A 15,266-nucleotide genomic window follows, 5' to 3' on the forward strand; every position below is an offset into this window, starting at 1 on the left:
GGAAAATCATTATCTGTCTTCTCTAAATAATATGGTTTCTGTGTGATTATTTCAGGGCTGAGCAGCCAGGAATGAAACAAGTATTCCTCTTCACAACATATTTCAAGAGACAGAGGTGCTGAATGTCTAAGAAGAAACTGTTTTCCAGACACAACAGGGCAATGCATGTATGAGCTAATAGCTTATTACAACACACATAAGTTTAAACTGGATAACATCCCAACATGGACAAGAGATGGGCATGAAGTCACACTCCTACCTGAGGAGCTATTGGCAATTGATGAGTGCTTGGAGAGGGGGTTATTTTTCTTTAAAAGTATAGCACCTGGTATGTCTAACTTGCTCCAATATATGATTATGTTCCTACAAGTCTATAGGTTGCATCAGTAAAACTCAATTTGTTAACAAACGATGAAGACACAAAATTATGTAGGTGTGGAATCTGGGAAGAGATGGAGAAGGGGCATAAAAATGTTCAGAACATAATGCCTGAGTTTTTTATTAAAAAAGTAGGAAAGAAAGAAAGGGGACAAAAGGAATTATCTTTGAGTCATGGTGTGAAAGCAAAACAAAAAAGAAGACTCCTAGCTAAACTATTTAAGTAGAAATCATTGAGATCAAAATGAACCAAGTGAACCCAGAATCATATCTATCTCCAGATTCTGCTTTTCGGAAAATATGCCCTAGAAAAATCTAAATCTCTTGGGGGAAACATGAGGCTGTGTAATTGATTTATTTCGGTCATTTGAAAAGCTAAATTAGATCCTTATAAATAGAGACATATGAAATAAATGTGAAGTTAGTCAAACTTATAAATTTACAGTAAACTGATATTCTCTAAAAGTGTCATAAATACACAGAAATACTAATTTGTTATATCATAGCTGAAAGTTGTCAGCTGAAAGTTTTGAAGGTATCAGAAATGTAAACATTCCTATTGTTTGGAGTATTTGAAATATCTTCTGATATGATAATTTTAGGTGTGAGATTCATTCAAGTAAAAAAGAAGTATGAAAATGTTAAAAACATGCTATTTATGAGTGCCAGGAAAGTTTCATGTGTGGTTCATCACTTAAATGGCAGTAAAATATGAAGGCCAAGTGTAATTATTTCTACTTCACAGCAATTTTCTATAAAAATTGGTAAGATAAATCACTGCTTACAGTTTACATTGACTCTTTCAGGGAAGAAAAAGACAAGTATCTTTACTGCTATTGATATTTTTACTTCTTGGGATGAAATATTTCCCACACTACCAACTGTGCTCAGAAATAAATTCTGAGAAAATCTCATTAGTACATTTAAAGATCAATCCATTTTTCAAATTTATACAGTATCTGTACAGTTAACAATAGATCTCAAACATACTACGTGAGCCCAAACAACTAAATCTTCATATATTTTCATTTAAAATCTAAGAGGTAGTTATCTCATTTTATCTTGTTCTGCTCATCCAGGATTTTCAGATTAAACCCAGCTTCATGAACTAAGGTTGGTATTTATCACTTAAAATGCATTAGCATTTGCAATATGTATTCTTGTTGCAAAGAATTCAGACAATATCTATGAATCTTAATCTCTGTTGGCACAATCAATCTCATTCCTCCTTGCAGAAATTACCATGTGTAATTTATTTAGCAACTTCTGACAGTGCATGTATTATTTCCATTCTTAAGGGCTGGGCTGAAATGAAAATATCTCTGGAGCGGTTCAGATCTCAGAACCAAGGTAGACTTCTCACATTGGTAGCTGCAGAGAGAACTTTCTAATTGGCTGTTCTATGTGAGTCCTTCTGTCTTTATGACAGCAAGAGTCCAGTGTTTAACCATCTGTAAATATTCACACATCTCAGCATTTCTGTAACTCTGACATCAGCTGCAAAAGTTCTGTTTAAATTTTTAAGAATTATTTCTATGAGAATTACATTCAATGCATTGATCATACTCACCTTTAACTTCTCCTATTAACTGCTCCTAGATTAGTCCTCACCTCCCTACTCCTCCAACTTATTTCTCCCTTTAAAAAAATTGTTAGCTCTGTGACTCAACTCCAATTTGTGCTGTCTGTCTGCTTCTGGGAATGAGACTATCCACTTAAACACAACACAACTAAGAGACAAACCCTTGAAGAAAATGGATGTTCTCACCCAGAATCTATTAACTGTCCAAAGCTTGACAATTATGGGTCAGAGCTCATGAAACCCTCCTGACTTCCTACTAGAATGCTTGTTGGCTTGATCTTGTGCTGGCAATCACAGATTCTCTGAGTTCGTGAGTGCAGGTTCTGACATGTTGGTAAGACACTTGTTTTGCACTGGTCCTATCCAACCTCTGGTTGTTGCAATCTTTTGTCCTCTGTTCCATGATAGTCCCTGAACTTTGGCTAAGGGGTATGTGACAGTGACCAGTTTGTGATTTAGCATTCCTCAGTGACTTTTATAACTTTGACAAATTGTGAGTTTCTGCATTTATCGCTATGTATTCCATGTAGAAACTTTGAAATATGTCCTTAGAGCAAAGTAATAAGAAAGTTCACCTCTAAGACCTGTGAGCTCCCTGGCAATCTTGATCAGATTTGTAGTGACCTGAACCTGTAGGAATAAAGATTCCAAACTGATATGTGTTGAAAGGGCGGGCCAGGGATGAGAAAAGAGATATGACAGAATGCTGAGGTCAGGAGGTCTGCATAAGCTGATGGCTCATGAGAACAAATTTGTTAAGCATCATGACATATTTTATACTGTTTTCAGTGGGAAAATGGGAAGAAGTGGGCAGAAACCCATCACACAATGGGACAAAGTCAGCAAAATGCTTATCAAACATTGTTGTGCAGAGGGAACACAGGATAACTCAAGTGTGTCAGACTGAGCACACAATGGCCTTCGACAGCCTTTCAGGGAAAGTCTCCACAGTGAAAACTCAGGTTCTCCGGAACTAAAACATCGATTCCATTAAGGCCTTGTCCCAGCCCCACATTGGACCTTGTCAAGCCTGTCCATGGGCAAGGACACAGAACTGTTATTTCCTTAGTTCTTTCATCAGGGCCTATAAGAAAGACTTATATTGGTCTGCCCTCCAACATTGCAATACCTAAATACAGTCATAGGCAGCTGGTTAACGCCACACAGTTTTGCTGTGGCTAACGCCATGCATATCTTATCACTGAAATTCAGAAGATTCTTAGGTGGATAAGGTTGTTGATGATGCTATCCCGATCCCTGCAATACTTGTGTAGCTCCTTCTAGTATGATTAGAGCTAGCCCCTGGGGAAGAAGCATCCTGGTCAGCAGTGATTTGAATTTTCTGTATCTTGTGAACAATGTGTGTGATTTCTTTTACTATAGTACTTACAATCTGGCATTGGTGGGAAACCAAGAGAAATGACAATATCCTCTGTTGGTTTTGGAGTTTCTAGGAAATCTCTGATTAAGACCTTGAGGGAAGGGATCCCATAGCTGACATTATGCTTTTTGTTTGTCAACCTATGGCTTCTGTGATGAATAGAATCCCCTGTGCAGGGTGTATATGTATATATGTATGTATGTATATATCTCCTTAAATGCATATATATCTTCTTTCAGGCTGGCCTTGTATTTTTTAGTAGAGATTAAAGTTTTAATGCAGTTCACGTTTTTCCATTTTTCCTTTTCTCTGCTTGGGGTTTTGTTTATGAAAGCTTCACATATATCCCCAAGGTTATTAACAATTCTCCTATTTCCATCATACCATTGTTTTTCTTATGAGTCCTTTAATACACAGAGAATTGAGGTGTTATAAAGGGAATCTCGGAATATAAACTGGGAAAAAACCTTAGCCAATTCCTTAGACTGACCTTCTGTTTCTCAGTATCCTTACCTACACTTGCCCAGAAGTATTTCTGCATTTCTTACTTTGTCTATTACCTTGTTATCGTTTAACTATGGTTTAATTTTCTACAATTCTGTATTACACCAGGCATTTATTTCCTCATTTTGCAAAATGTCATGGCCATTCCCATCACGTTTCTTTCACATCACTTTTAGAATCAGCTTGAAAAGATGTATAGCAGTCTCTAGAGTTAGGCCATTTACCGAAACATCACTGAATATACACATTCACTCATATTGGCAACCAGTGACCATGTGGTCGTTGTAGAGTGGATTTTCTTTTCCACTCATCTAGTTTGTTATTTGGGAACATTTCAGAGTATTTATCTGCCTTTTAAATATATCTCCAGAGATTTATTTATAAGTGTTTTATAGTTTACAAACAATATCCTCTGGCGAATGGAACTTTTGTTTTGTTGTCCACCCCTGGCCCCATATACAGGAAATGGACACTGTTTTCTTGGTTGACTGTATATGAGCCAGTATTATGGTCTATCCCCAAGCTGTGGATTTCAGACAGTGGTGAGTTTTTCTGATATCTCTCTTTGTTCTTCTCTTCAGTTAGAGGTAGTTGTAGCTTCTACTGTTATGAGATTGTGATTTTTTTTTTTTACAGTAAATAGTTGTTGTGGTATCTACTCTTACAGCAATAGCCTGGACTCATTTTCTGCACTTTATCATTTGTCTTCATTCTAACAATTTAAAAAAGATTTCAAAAAGTTTATTGTTTTCAGGAATTAGTGGATGAAATGTTTGTTCTAATGCAAACATGAGAAACTTTAAGCAGATACCCTGCACTCACAGCGATGTGTACTAGTGTGAGTCTGTAATCCTAACACTGAAGAGGTGGAGAAAATGGGATCCTCAAGGGATTGTTTGACAACGTATGAGCAAAGCGATGAGTTTCAGATTCACTGAGAGATTCTGTCACAAAAGAATAAGATGGGGGTCATAGTGCAAGACATTGAACATCTATCTACAGGCCTCTACATGTGCTAACATGGGGAACTGCACCCATGCTCCCACATGAGCTTATACACACAAACACACATACATGTAAACCCCCACAAATACAGAAAATGTGTATATGATTGCCAAACAATCTACTTTGCTATTTGCTTTAAACCAAATCAGATAATGGTTTCAGTTTAGAAAGTTTGCTGTTCACGATTTGAAGTAAGAGCAAAATTCTGGGAAGGCAATCTTAGCATCATACTATAAAGAATGCACAAGAGACAGGGATGGAAAGTTGTTCCACTCTGCATGCAATTTCACTGGCCTGGGTATCACATTACCCTGGAGCATTTGTGGCCATAAGCAGAGATGGTTTACGAGTCTGAGACCCAAGAGGTCAGATACCGTGTGTGGCTGCATTTCCTATTACATTTATTTACATTCACAGTGCCACTGAATTGGTTTCTTGTTTCTTTTCATTTAATAATGTTTACATTGTAGAAATAAGATGCTAATAAAATTTCTTGGGCATTTTTAATCTAGCCAGTGAATTCTGTTGTCTCTGGAAATAGAAGGGTTGCTTGGTTGATTTTTGTGGCTTCATTTTTCTCATTCCTCCCCTAGACTGTATCCCTCACCCTTATTTTCCAATCAGATTCTGGATGTTGATGTGTTTACCTGCATCACCTCCTCCACTGGATGTTCCTATAAACATAGGCACATTTGCATTAGCCTAGCTTTACAGCATGTTTGGGGGATTAATTTTCAAGTATGGACATATAAAAAAATCTAGAAGAATTTAAAATGCTTTGATGTGGGCATAGAGGAAAGGAAGTTTGAATCAGTCCACAGTCTTTAAATTAGTGAGGTTAAATTATGTGAGGCTGTAAGCCACTTCAAGATGAGCTTTCCTTCTTTTCCTGTTCTCTTCTTTTTGTTTTTCTACAGGAATCATGAATATCTTTTTGTGACTTTGTTTATAGATGCAAGAAATGTATAATTAAATCCTTCAAATTATGTTTCATGTGTCTGTGCACCATATCATCTTAACCCATGTTTTAATTTTGTAGTTCAGATACATTTTTCTCAGTTTAAGCATGAACTAATTGCAAAGCTGAGGGCAGCTGGCATGTTCTCTGAGAAAGGAGATGACCACTCCTCTGCAAAGAGCAAAGGAGAAGTAAATGATTCCTGTACTCTCTTCCCGCCGTATGTTGATAATCAGGGAACTGTTCACAGAGGTAATCTTTCTTTCTTTCTCTCTCTCCACTCAAAATTTCCCCCGAGCAGTCATAGGAATATGTAATTTAAATATTTTGTATAATATTTTCATTTTAAAGTTTGACTCTGGTGTGAATTTCATGCCCTTAGCATATTTTTAGATAGTCATGCCAGGCTTTGTAATTAAGATTTACAAACATCCCTTTTCAGGCAGGCAGTCAGAAGCACATATTAATGGCAATGTTGACCAAGGTTTCTGTCCACCTGATTCTGTAGTCATTCAATCCCAAAAAACACACACAGGGTCTACATTAATTATAAAACTGATTTGACCAATTAGCTCAGGCTTCTTATTAACTCTTATAACTTATATTAGCCCATTATTCTGGTCTATGCTAGCTACATGGTTGGCTACCTTATTCAGCGAGGCAGTCACATCTTGTGTCCTCGGCATCTGGGTCACAACTGCAGACTGCAGAATCCTCTTCCTAGAATTCTCCTGTTCTCATTGCCCCACCTCTACTTCCTGCCTGGTTGTCCCACCTATATTTCCTGCCTGGCTACTGGCCAATCAGCATTTTATTAAAATAATACAAGTAACAGAATAAATGACTATTGTCCCATAGCACTTCCCCCCATTTTTTAAAACAAAAACTCTGGATCTAATACCCTTTGTTCAGCTTTTCTCCTGACCATTATCCATAACAACTTGTAGCTAACATTCTAAACAAAGGAAAATATCCATAGTCCATTTTTTGGAAACGTGGGAGTAGTTTTCCAGGCTATTTCCTGCTGATTGGGAGCATCTCAGGCCCTCTGAGGAAGGAAGCCCCTTTGGGGCAGGAAGGCAAGGCTATCATCTCAACACAGGCTGAGGTGTGTGTGTGTGTGTGTGTGTGTGTGTGTGTGTGTGCATGTGTGTATATGTGTGTGTGTGTGTGTGTGTGTGTGTATTTGTTGTGACATGTTAGGAGTTGATGTTTCAGAGTAGTTTACATCTTCACCTTTTGAAGGCACTTTAATTTAGGACCGAAGTATCTGTGACAAGTCTTTTAAGCCTATATATATTTTTAAGCACACTGTAAACCATTTAGAGTTTTTTTTTTGCCTTTGAATCTATCTTTACTCTCTCTCTCTTTTTTGACTACACAAGTCTTTAATTTGCTAAGCAATATGGTTAGGATTAAAGCCGTGGCTTTGATGGCTGGATCCAGTCCATTCCTTAGCTTTTTGAGATTCCAGCCTCATGGCAGAGGTACCAGCTGAAGCCAAGTTTATTGCCACAACTATATGGTGTTTCAAGGTCCCTGCCACCACCAAAAAGTATGCAGTCAGTGTTTCATCAACAACATTTAAGTGTTTTGTGGCAGGACCTCTTAAAAAGCTGTAAGGTTTTGCAGCTAAAGCTGAATCAGGAAGCCTCTCTTAAATGAGAGCACTTGCTTCGAGCAAGCAGAGCCCACCCGAGAAAGTGCTACTCTCAAGAAGCCATGCTTAACTCTGTTCTTTTTTGTCTAAAATTATTTCCCAAACTCTCTCAGGTTTTATGTGGATGCAGTTGTCCATGTGGGTGCCATTTGTAGACAGAGGTTTCTGTTCCACCCTGTCCTGGAGTCATTCAGTCCCAAAGAAATACACAGAAGTCTACATTAATTATAAAACTGATTGGCCCATTAGCTCGGGCTTCTTATTAACTCTTAGAACTTATATTAGTCCATTATTCTTGCCTATGTTAGCCACATGGTTCAGTATCTTATTTGGGGAGGAAGTCACATTTTGCTTCCTCTGTGTCTGGGTCATGACTGTAGACCGTGCTTCCCACTTTCCAGAATTCTCATTGCTCCACCTCTGTCTCCTGCCTGTTCACCCAGCCTATACTTCCTGCCAGGTTCCTGGCCAATTAGCATTTTATTAAAAATAATACAAGTGACAGGATAAAAGACTCTTTTCCCAGAGCTAACCAAAGCTCATCTCAGGGATCTGTCTCTATCTCTGCATCCCAGTTAAGGTTGGAGATGTTGCCATGTCGGGCTCTGTCACATGGGTGCTAGCAATCCAAACTCACGTCTTCAGGCTTGTACAGCAAGACTTTTACCCATCGAACCATCTTCCGAGATCCGCTTTTGGTCCTTTATTGAGGCTCTGGCATCAGAGACTTGCTCAGCTGCTTAGATTAGTGGGAACCACTAACACCAAACAAGATGGAAAAAAATGTTGTGCTTCTATGGGGCAACTGAAGATCTGCTCTCTTGCCTTATTTTTATGAAAACGAAGCATTGCATAGGTTTCCTTGTCATCAGGACAGTTACATGATGCTGATCTTCCTGAGCTGCTTCTCCAGTGGGAGCTGGACAACCCTGTGAACTTTCCCTTCTTAGTCTTCTCTTAGTACTAAATTTTATATGTCAAGGTAAAAGGTTAGTGCCTTGGCATTCAGTGAAATAAAAGGTAGATTAAAACATTACCATCACTGAGCTAGACATCAACATTTGTGTTTTCTCCATTGTCTGCTCCATAACAAGAACTCCATAATGGGAGCTAATTAATCCCTACACCACCACATAAAAGACAGCAATTTTGTGAAGGCCACAGTTGCTAGTGTGATTTTAAGTTAAAAGATGCAGCAAAAAGAACTTAAGATTTACATCTCTAGGAGTGAAATAAATAAAAACTGAGATATACATTTTAATTCTCATGTCTTATATGAAGTAAACTTCCAACATCTTTGAACATTAATTGTCAATAGAGGCAAAAAACCTGAAAATGAAAAGAGATACTTTGGGCCTTCGTGTAGGAAAGGAATCAACTACCATCAGTTGTGTTTGCCAGAGATAACCAGCAGGCAGTAAAGTAGGAAGTAGACTGAGAATAGAATGCCTAGAGTTGCCCTGAGTGGTCGGGCAGCCTATAGCTATTGCTTTGGGGAGTTGTTTTCAAGTTGTATAAAAAGGTGACATTAAGGACCTTTCAGTTGTTAAACAAGACATTTTGGAGTAATGTTTACAAGGGTTACTGTTGCCTTCCCAGATTCGCTGTTGGAGGCACTGGTAAGAATTACTCTACAACCACTTGGTTTATAAACTGTGGGTCAGAGTTCTCTTCTATAAGCACATTGTCCATTGTTTATTTTTATATTAAGTCTCTCCTGTTTTCAGAATGGTGATACTGTAGTTAGAATACTGAGACACATGAAAAACCCCTTCATCTCAGGAGCAAACTTGAGATTCATTTATACATAAAAGTCTCCCTTTGTACTCACAGTACTTTACAGTGCTCTTGTAATAAAATAGTTCTGATCTTAATTTTTAGGACTGAGCCAGGCCATAATTGGAAATGTTTAGCTGAAAGAGAAGCTTCCAAAATGACAATGAAGGAATCTAATTTATTTAGCTTTGCAATTAGCACAAAAGTGATTGGTGAAGACAATGCCGGTGATGAATCATTTTGGAGCAGAATGTGGAGAGATGGAAAAACCAAGCATGAAAGATTCTGGAAGTGGAAGTCATGCTCAGAGGTCCCCACAAGAATAATGGCTGCCTCACAGGCAAGGCGTGTGATCAGCTCCCACACAGAATGGAATTAAAAAGACCAGCAGAAAATTACAAAAGCACAAGAAGTAATTATAAGGAGAATCAGAAATGAGATTGAAAAGTGTGCTATAAGGAAAGAGCTTGGTGTCTGCAGCAAACCATAGAACAGGAGTTTCATCAGAAAAGATGCTAAAATGGTCATGGGCTTCAGAGGAAATACAAGTTTTGATCAGGGTAGCTCTACTATAGGTTGAGTGATTTTCATTGTGGAAGAGTTTTTTTCTCTTTTTTTTTTTGGTGAAAGCTTTTAAAAGGTAGAGTAACTAAAAGTTCAATAATAATTCGAATAGCATGAAGAAAAAAAGAAAGGAGGGAAGCACAGAAACCTTCCAATGTCTTGCAGAGCTTTTAACTTTGACCCACAAAAGCTCAACTGTCCCCAGGTGTGCTGTTGCTTCTCTGAAACCTCAGGTTGTTCCTGTAAAAGTTCTGGCTTTAATTAGGCAGACGAGTGTGTGTGTGTGTGTGTGTGTGTGTGTGTGTGTGTGTATGTGTGTGTGTGTGTGTGTGTCTGTGTGTGTTGCCATATATCTGCATAGGAGTCTGTGCATTTGCCACACAGAAGTCAGAGGAAGAGTCTAGGTGTCTTCCGCTGTGTGTGCATTATTGTTTGTTGAGACAAGGGCTTTTACCAAAGCTTGACTGGCTACTTGATGAGGTCTCAAGATTCAGCATGTCTCTGCTCACCAGTTCTGGTGTTACAGTGACCATGCTTCTGTGCGTGTGTTGGGGATCCTGACTCAGGCTGATATGCTTGTAGAGCAAGCACTTTACCCACTGGGCCATCTTCCACACTGATCTCAGTGTCTTCTTTTCTTTTTTGTTTTGTGGGAAAATAAATATAGTATAAAATTTGCCATCTTATTTGTGTAAAATTGCACAGTCAAAGAAGTTAGTCACAGAATGACAAATACATTATCATTCTACTTATGTTCATGGAGAGAGTAAGTAGAAAAATGATGGTAGGATCTGAGCAGGGGCACTGGATGCTATTTTGCATGTGTCCACAATAACTGTTTGGAGAGATGGGAAAAGTTCAGGAGTTGGATGAGCTGTGATGGCTGTTCAACACTGTAAATATGTCTAATCTTGAGCCTTTTAAAATTCCTAATCATTTATGGATATTTCTTCTTTTTGAGCTTTATTTTCATGATATTTGGGATAATGCTCACTTTCTACATTTCTTCAGCAACTTGCTTCATGAGTCCTATTAGTATTCTCTGCCACATCCATCTACTTCATTTACTCTTCCTTCAGAAGGAGAGATTGGTGACACATTTCACACGGGCATTTGGGGTTCATTTTATATCTACTTGTGATCTACTGTATTCTCTTCTCAGGCTCTGAGCTGGATATTAGGTTGAGGTACATCCCCATGCCTAACTCTCAGGATCCAGATGCATCCTCTCTGCTAGATGGTTCTGAGGAACCAGGTGGAATGCTTCTACCTCATTTCCTCTTGTTCTCCAGTGCAGAATGCATATGCTGAGTCTATGTGACAGACTAAGCACACAGAATTTTAAATGAAAATATGCATCGCTGCATATCTTATCCTGGTTAAATCTTCTTTTAATATTCTTATTTAGGATGTGGTTTCTAGGATTGGAATTACTATTACAAGTTCTTCTTCTTCCTACTCCAGTTGTCACCCAGATTTTGCAGTCTTGATTCATTGAAGGAAGAGTATTGATGGAGAAGGAATGACAGATAATTTTTACTCTTAAACAAACAGACAAAACAATAAAAATTAAAATAACTGTACACTGAGATTCTTTAAGCAGAGAAGAACACAATACAACTTAGTCTAAGCTGTGTTTTGGGTATACTTCAACCAATGAGCAACTAACTGCTGATAAGATCCAGTACAAGTTGTAAGATGTTTGTTTTTAATGAGAAATATTAAGTCTAGTTCTCTGAAATCATTGAATTATTTATTTACTAAGTATTACTAAAGCAGAGCTATAAACAAAAAAAAGACCCAATGAAACCTGCCATGCAGATGAAAGAATAGCTGTCCTGTGTCTAGACTATAGTTCAGATATTCAGAAGGGAAAGAAACAATGTTATAAATTGTGTTGGAATGATGAGATTTTTTTTTACCATGTTATTATCAATGTCTTAATTTGTGATGTGATGTTGAATCCTATTTCCTGTTATTTACTGAATTGTAAATACTAAGTGCATTAGCAAAATCAAATAATTCTTTTTTGGCTCATGAACAACTTCTCTTTTATCTCAAATAAATTAGGTAATACAGAATAATAGATTTGGGAATCATTAGATTTAGGTTGAATGAGCCATTTTGTAGCCTGCCAATATTCTTATCTGTTTCAAAAATAGATTTCCTGCATAAAATAAATCAGTGTTCTTGAATTTTATATGCCTCTATTATGTGATTTTTTGCTTTATCAAGAAGTGTTAAGTTCAAACAAACTAGATCAGATCAGTTGGCACTTTTATTCTCTTTTCTCCTTACATAATGGCCAAAGATACACTTAAAGGCCATGTCTTGCTCCTGTTGTTGTTATTTTTACCTCTTCTTCTGTAAATGGAAGCTAGGCTATCAGGAGCACATTTTCTGCAGAATATGGATCGTGACTGTTGTCTTCACAGGAATTTGCACCGAAAAACTCCTGTTTCTTAGATACAAGGCACACAGTTCCCCGTGAATTAGTCAGCCCTGGAAGGACAAATTACAATGGTCTGGGTGATTTAAATGCTAGAAATATTTTTCACAGTTTGGGAGACTGGAGGTCCAAGATCAAGGCATGGCAAGGCTAGTTTCTGGTGAGAACTTCCTGCTGGTGTGTAAAGAGTTATCTTCTTGCCATGCCCTTGTGTAGTCTCTTTGTGCCTTCAAAGAAGGCTGCCTTTTTCTTAAAAGGATACCAGACTTATCATACGCATCCACTCTTATGAGTTCACTTTTCTATAATTATATTCCTAACAGCCCTGTCTCTAATGAAATCATAGTGGGAGTTAAGAATACAATGTATGAGCTTTCTTTGGAATAAAATTCAGTCTAATGCAACTATCATACAGATAACACTGTTCAAGGAAATCTACTTTTTATTTTCAGTGTTAGCACAGTGAAAGAACCCCAGTTATCTAACAATAGACTGTGTGCTGGAACCATAGAAATGACTACATACATGTCTGAGTTATGAAACGGGATATTCTTACTTTTCCTTCTTTATACTGGTAGACGAAGCTTTTGAGATTGCTTAGCTAAAAGAAATCAATATATTTTAAAATGGTTAAGAATTCATTTTAAACACAGGAGCACACATGTGTGCACATGCACACACACACACACACACACACACACACACACACACACGGAGGGGAGAAAGTACTCCCAGCTAGTTAACTGACATTTGGAATTTAATTGTGCATATTGCTTAACCCAAGAGATGTTGAATGATATGCTTATTTTGGAAGTAATTACAATATAGAAAATGACTTTTTAATTGGGGAAGAGAAGCTTATGTAATAAAGAAAATAAATTAGTGAAATAGTTGACATTGCACATCTTCCTTTTATAAATGGAAGAATTTACTTTGCTAAACAATAACAGACTCAGTACACTGTCTTGGATAGCATAAGCAAGCATTTTCAGAACAGCAAACTTTTCAGAGAAGAGCCCTTTTCTTTAGCAGTTGGTTAGGTCGCTGTCTTCTGCAGGTTAATTTATTAAATTCTTCACCATTTTGCCTTTTATGTGTTAGGATTTGGGCCAAGTACTGAGTTCTCAGACATATCATTACCAATTGTAAGGAAAAGAATCTGACTTGTCAGCAATTTATCTTAAATGTTCAATTAAGGCAGCAGAAAGCTGTAAATACCAACAATGTCTTCATCTTCATTTTGTAGTGCTTCTCTGTCACAACGTTCAGATACAACAGGACCCTAATCAGAAAGTCCCCATTAATTACAATGGCTATCCATTAATCATGGGAGTGCCCATGAGAAGTCAGGGGGAAAAGAGAAAGAACAGGATGCAGATGTGTCAAACACCTTAGGAGTCCTCTTAGCACTCAGTCACAGCTCTACATACTGCCTACTGGGTCAAGGAAAGTTGTCAGTATTCTGTGCTTTTTAACTCTTGGAAAACAAGAATTACGGCTTAATAATGCACAGCCTTTCAGTTAAGTCACTGGATTAGTAGGTGACCTAAGTCAGTAGGCACAGGTTTAAAAGCAAGTTTGAAAAGGTTAAGGGAGCCAGGTGAGTGATGTCATCTGGGTTTCTGTGCAGTCCTGAAAACATTTGTGAAAGTCAGTACAAAATGTGTCCATCACATGCTACAATCACTTTGTCAGTGGGCCTTATAGTTCACTTCCTCTTAAAAGACTCTCCTTAATTCAGTTGCAATGAATCTTTTAATAAAGCTTTATTTCAGTTCCAGGTCATACAGACAAGAAAATTTAATTCTGGAATGGAAAATAACAAGCACAGGGAAATGGAAGCTGGTGAAAGCCCGGCGATGGAGAGACGAAGTGAGGCCTGACAGGTTGAGACAGACAAACCTTTGTAAGTGTGGAGGGGCTCTTTCCTTGACTTTTAAATGATGATTTCTTTTCTCGACATAGCAGAACACTCTTCATGGGGTTTTGCTGACAAAGCTCCTATTTTCTTCCAGTGAGGCTCAGCTTTGTTTATTTATGTGACTGCTGTAAAGGCAGGCATGGGGTGATCTGAAAAAGTCTGCATCTCCATGAGATAATGAAAGAACCAGAAGGTTCCCTGTGTGCACGTGTCAAAAGCAAGGTGAATGATAAATGAAGGACTTTTTGTGTTCAATGTCTGTAGTTGGAATCAAGTGCAATTGATGATAGGGTTTGCATGATTATTATCACATATAAAGTATAATTCAATATAGTATATTCCCCTCTGGTAGTTTTTTTAGTGTATTTAATACTTGAAATGTAAAAATGGTACTCAGATTATTGAAATGGTGACAGAAATGCAGATTATATTTCCCCCATCTGCAGCTTGTGATAGGATAACTACAAGCACAAACATTCTGTAAGATATAGGCCACGGAAAGAAGAAATGTATGGGAGGCAGAGGAGACAGAATGTTCCCACTGGCTGTCTGGCTCTTTGGAAATTAATGCTCAGAGAATGCTGATGCACACAAACTATTTTTTCTTCAAGACTATTTATTGTTTGACAGCTATTTTTATCCACCTTTTCCTCTTACCACCATATGTATTGTGAAAAACTACTTGTTTTTGAAAAAAGTGATGTTCTTGCATAAATAGTATTTTAAAGATTAGAAGTCCAGAAGTAAGTATATACAAACTGATTATTCATAAATTATATGATCTGAGACACAAAATGGCAAAGATTTTCTAGGTAGTACATATATACAATGACATCAGATAGAAGATGAGGTGAAAATACGGCTGAAGGTGGCTGTTATGATAAAATGTTCATATTTACCTCCAAATTTATCCATTGTATTTTGAGGTAAGGCCTTCTGAGAGGGGATTATGTGCAAGATGTCACTCTCATGAGTGGGATTAGTGCCTTTATGTCAGAGACCCTAGACAACTGTTTTATCTCTTTCCATCACGTAAGGATAGTGAAAAGTGGTCATCTGTGAAGCAGGGGCTGGACTCACATTGCTTG

Source organism: Microtus oregoni, unplaced genomic scaffold (genome assembly GCF_018167655.1).
Source record: "Microtus oregoni isolate MIOR12 unplaced genomic scaffold, Mior012 000065F_ref0000479, whole genome shotgun sequence".
In the NCBI taxonomy this organism is placed as follows: Eukaryota; Metazoa; Chordata; class Mammalia; order Rodentia; family Cricetidae; genus Microtus; species Microtus oregoni.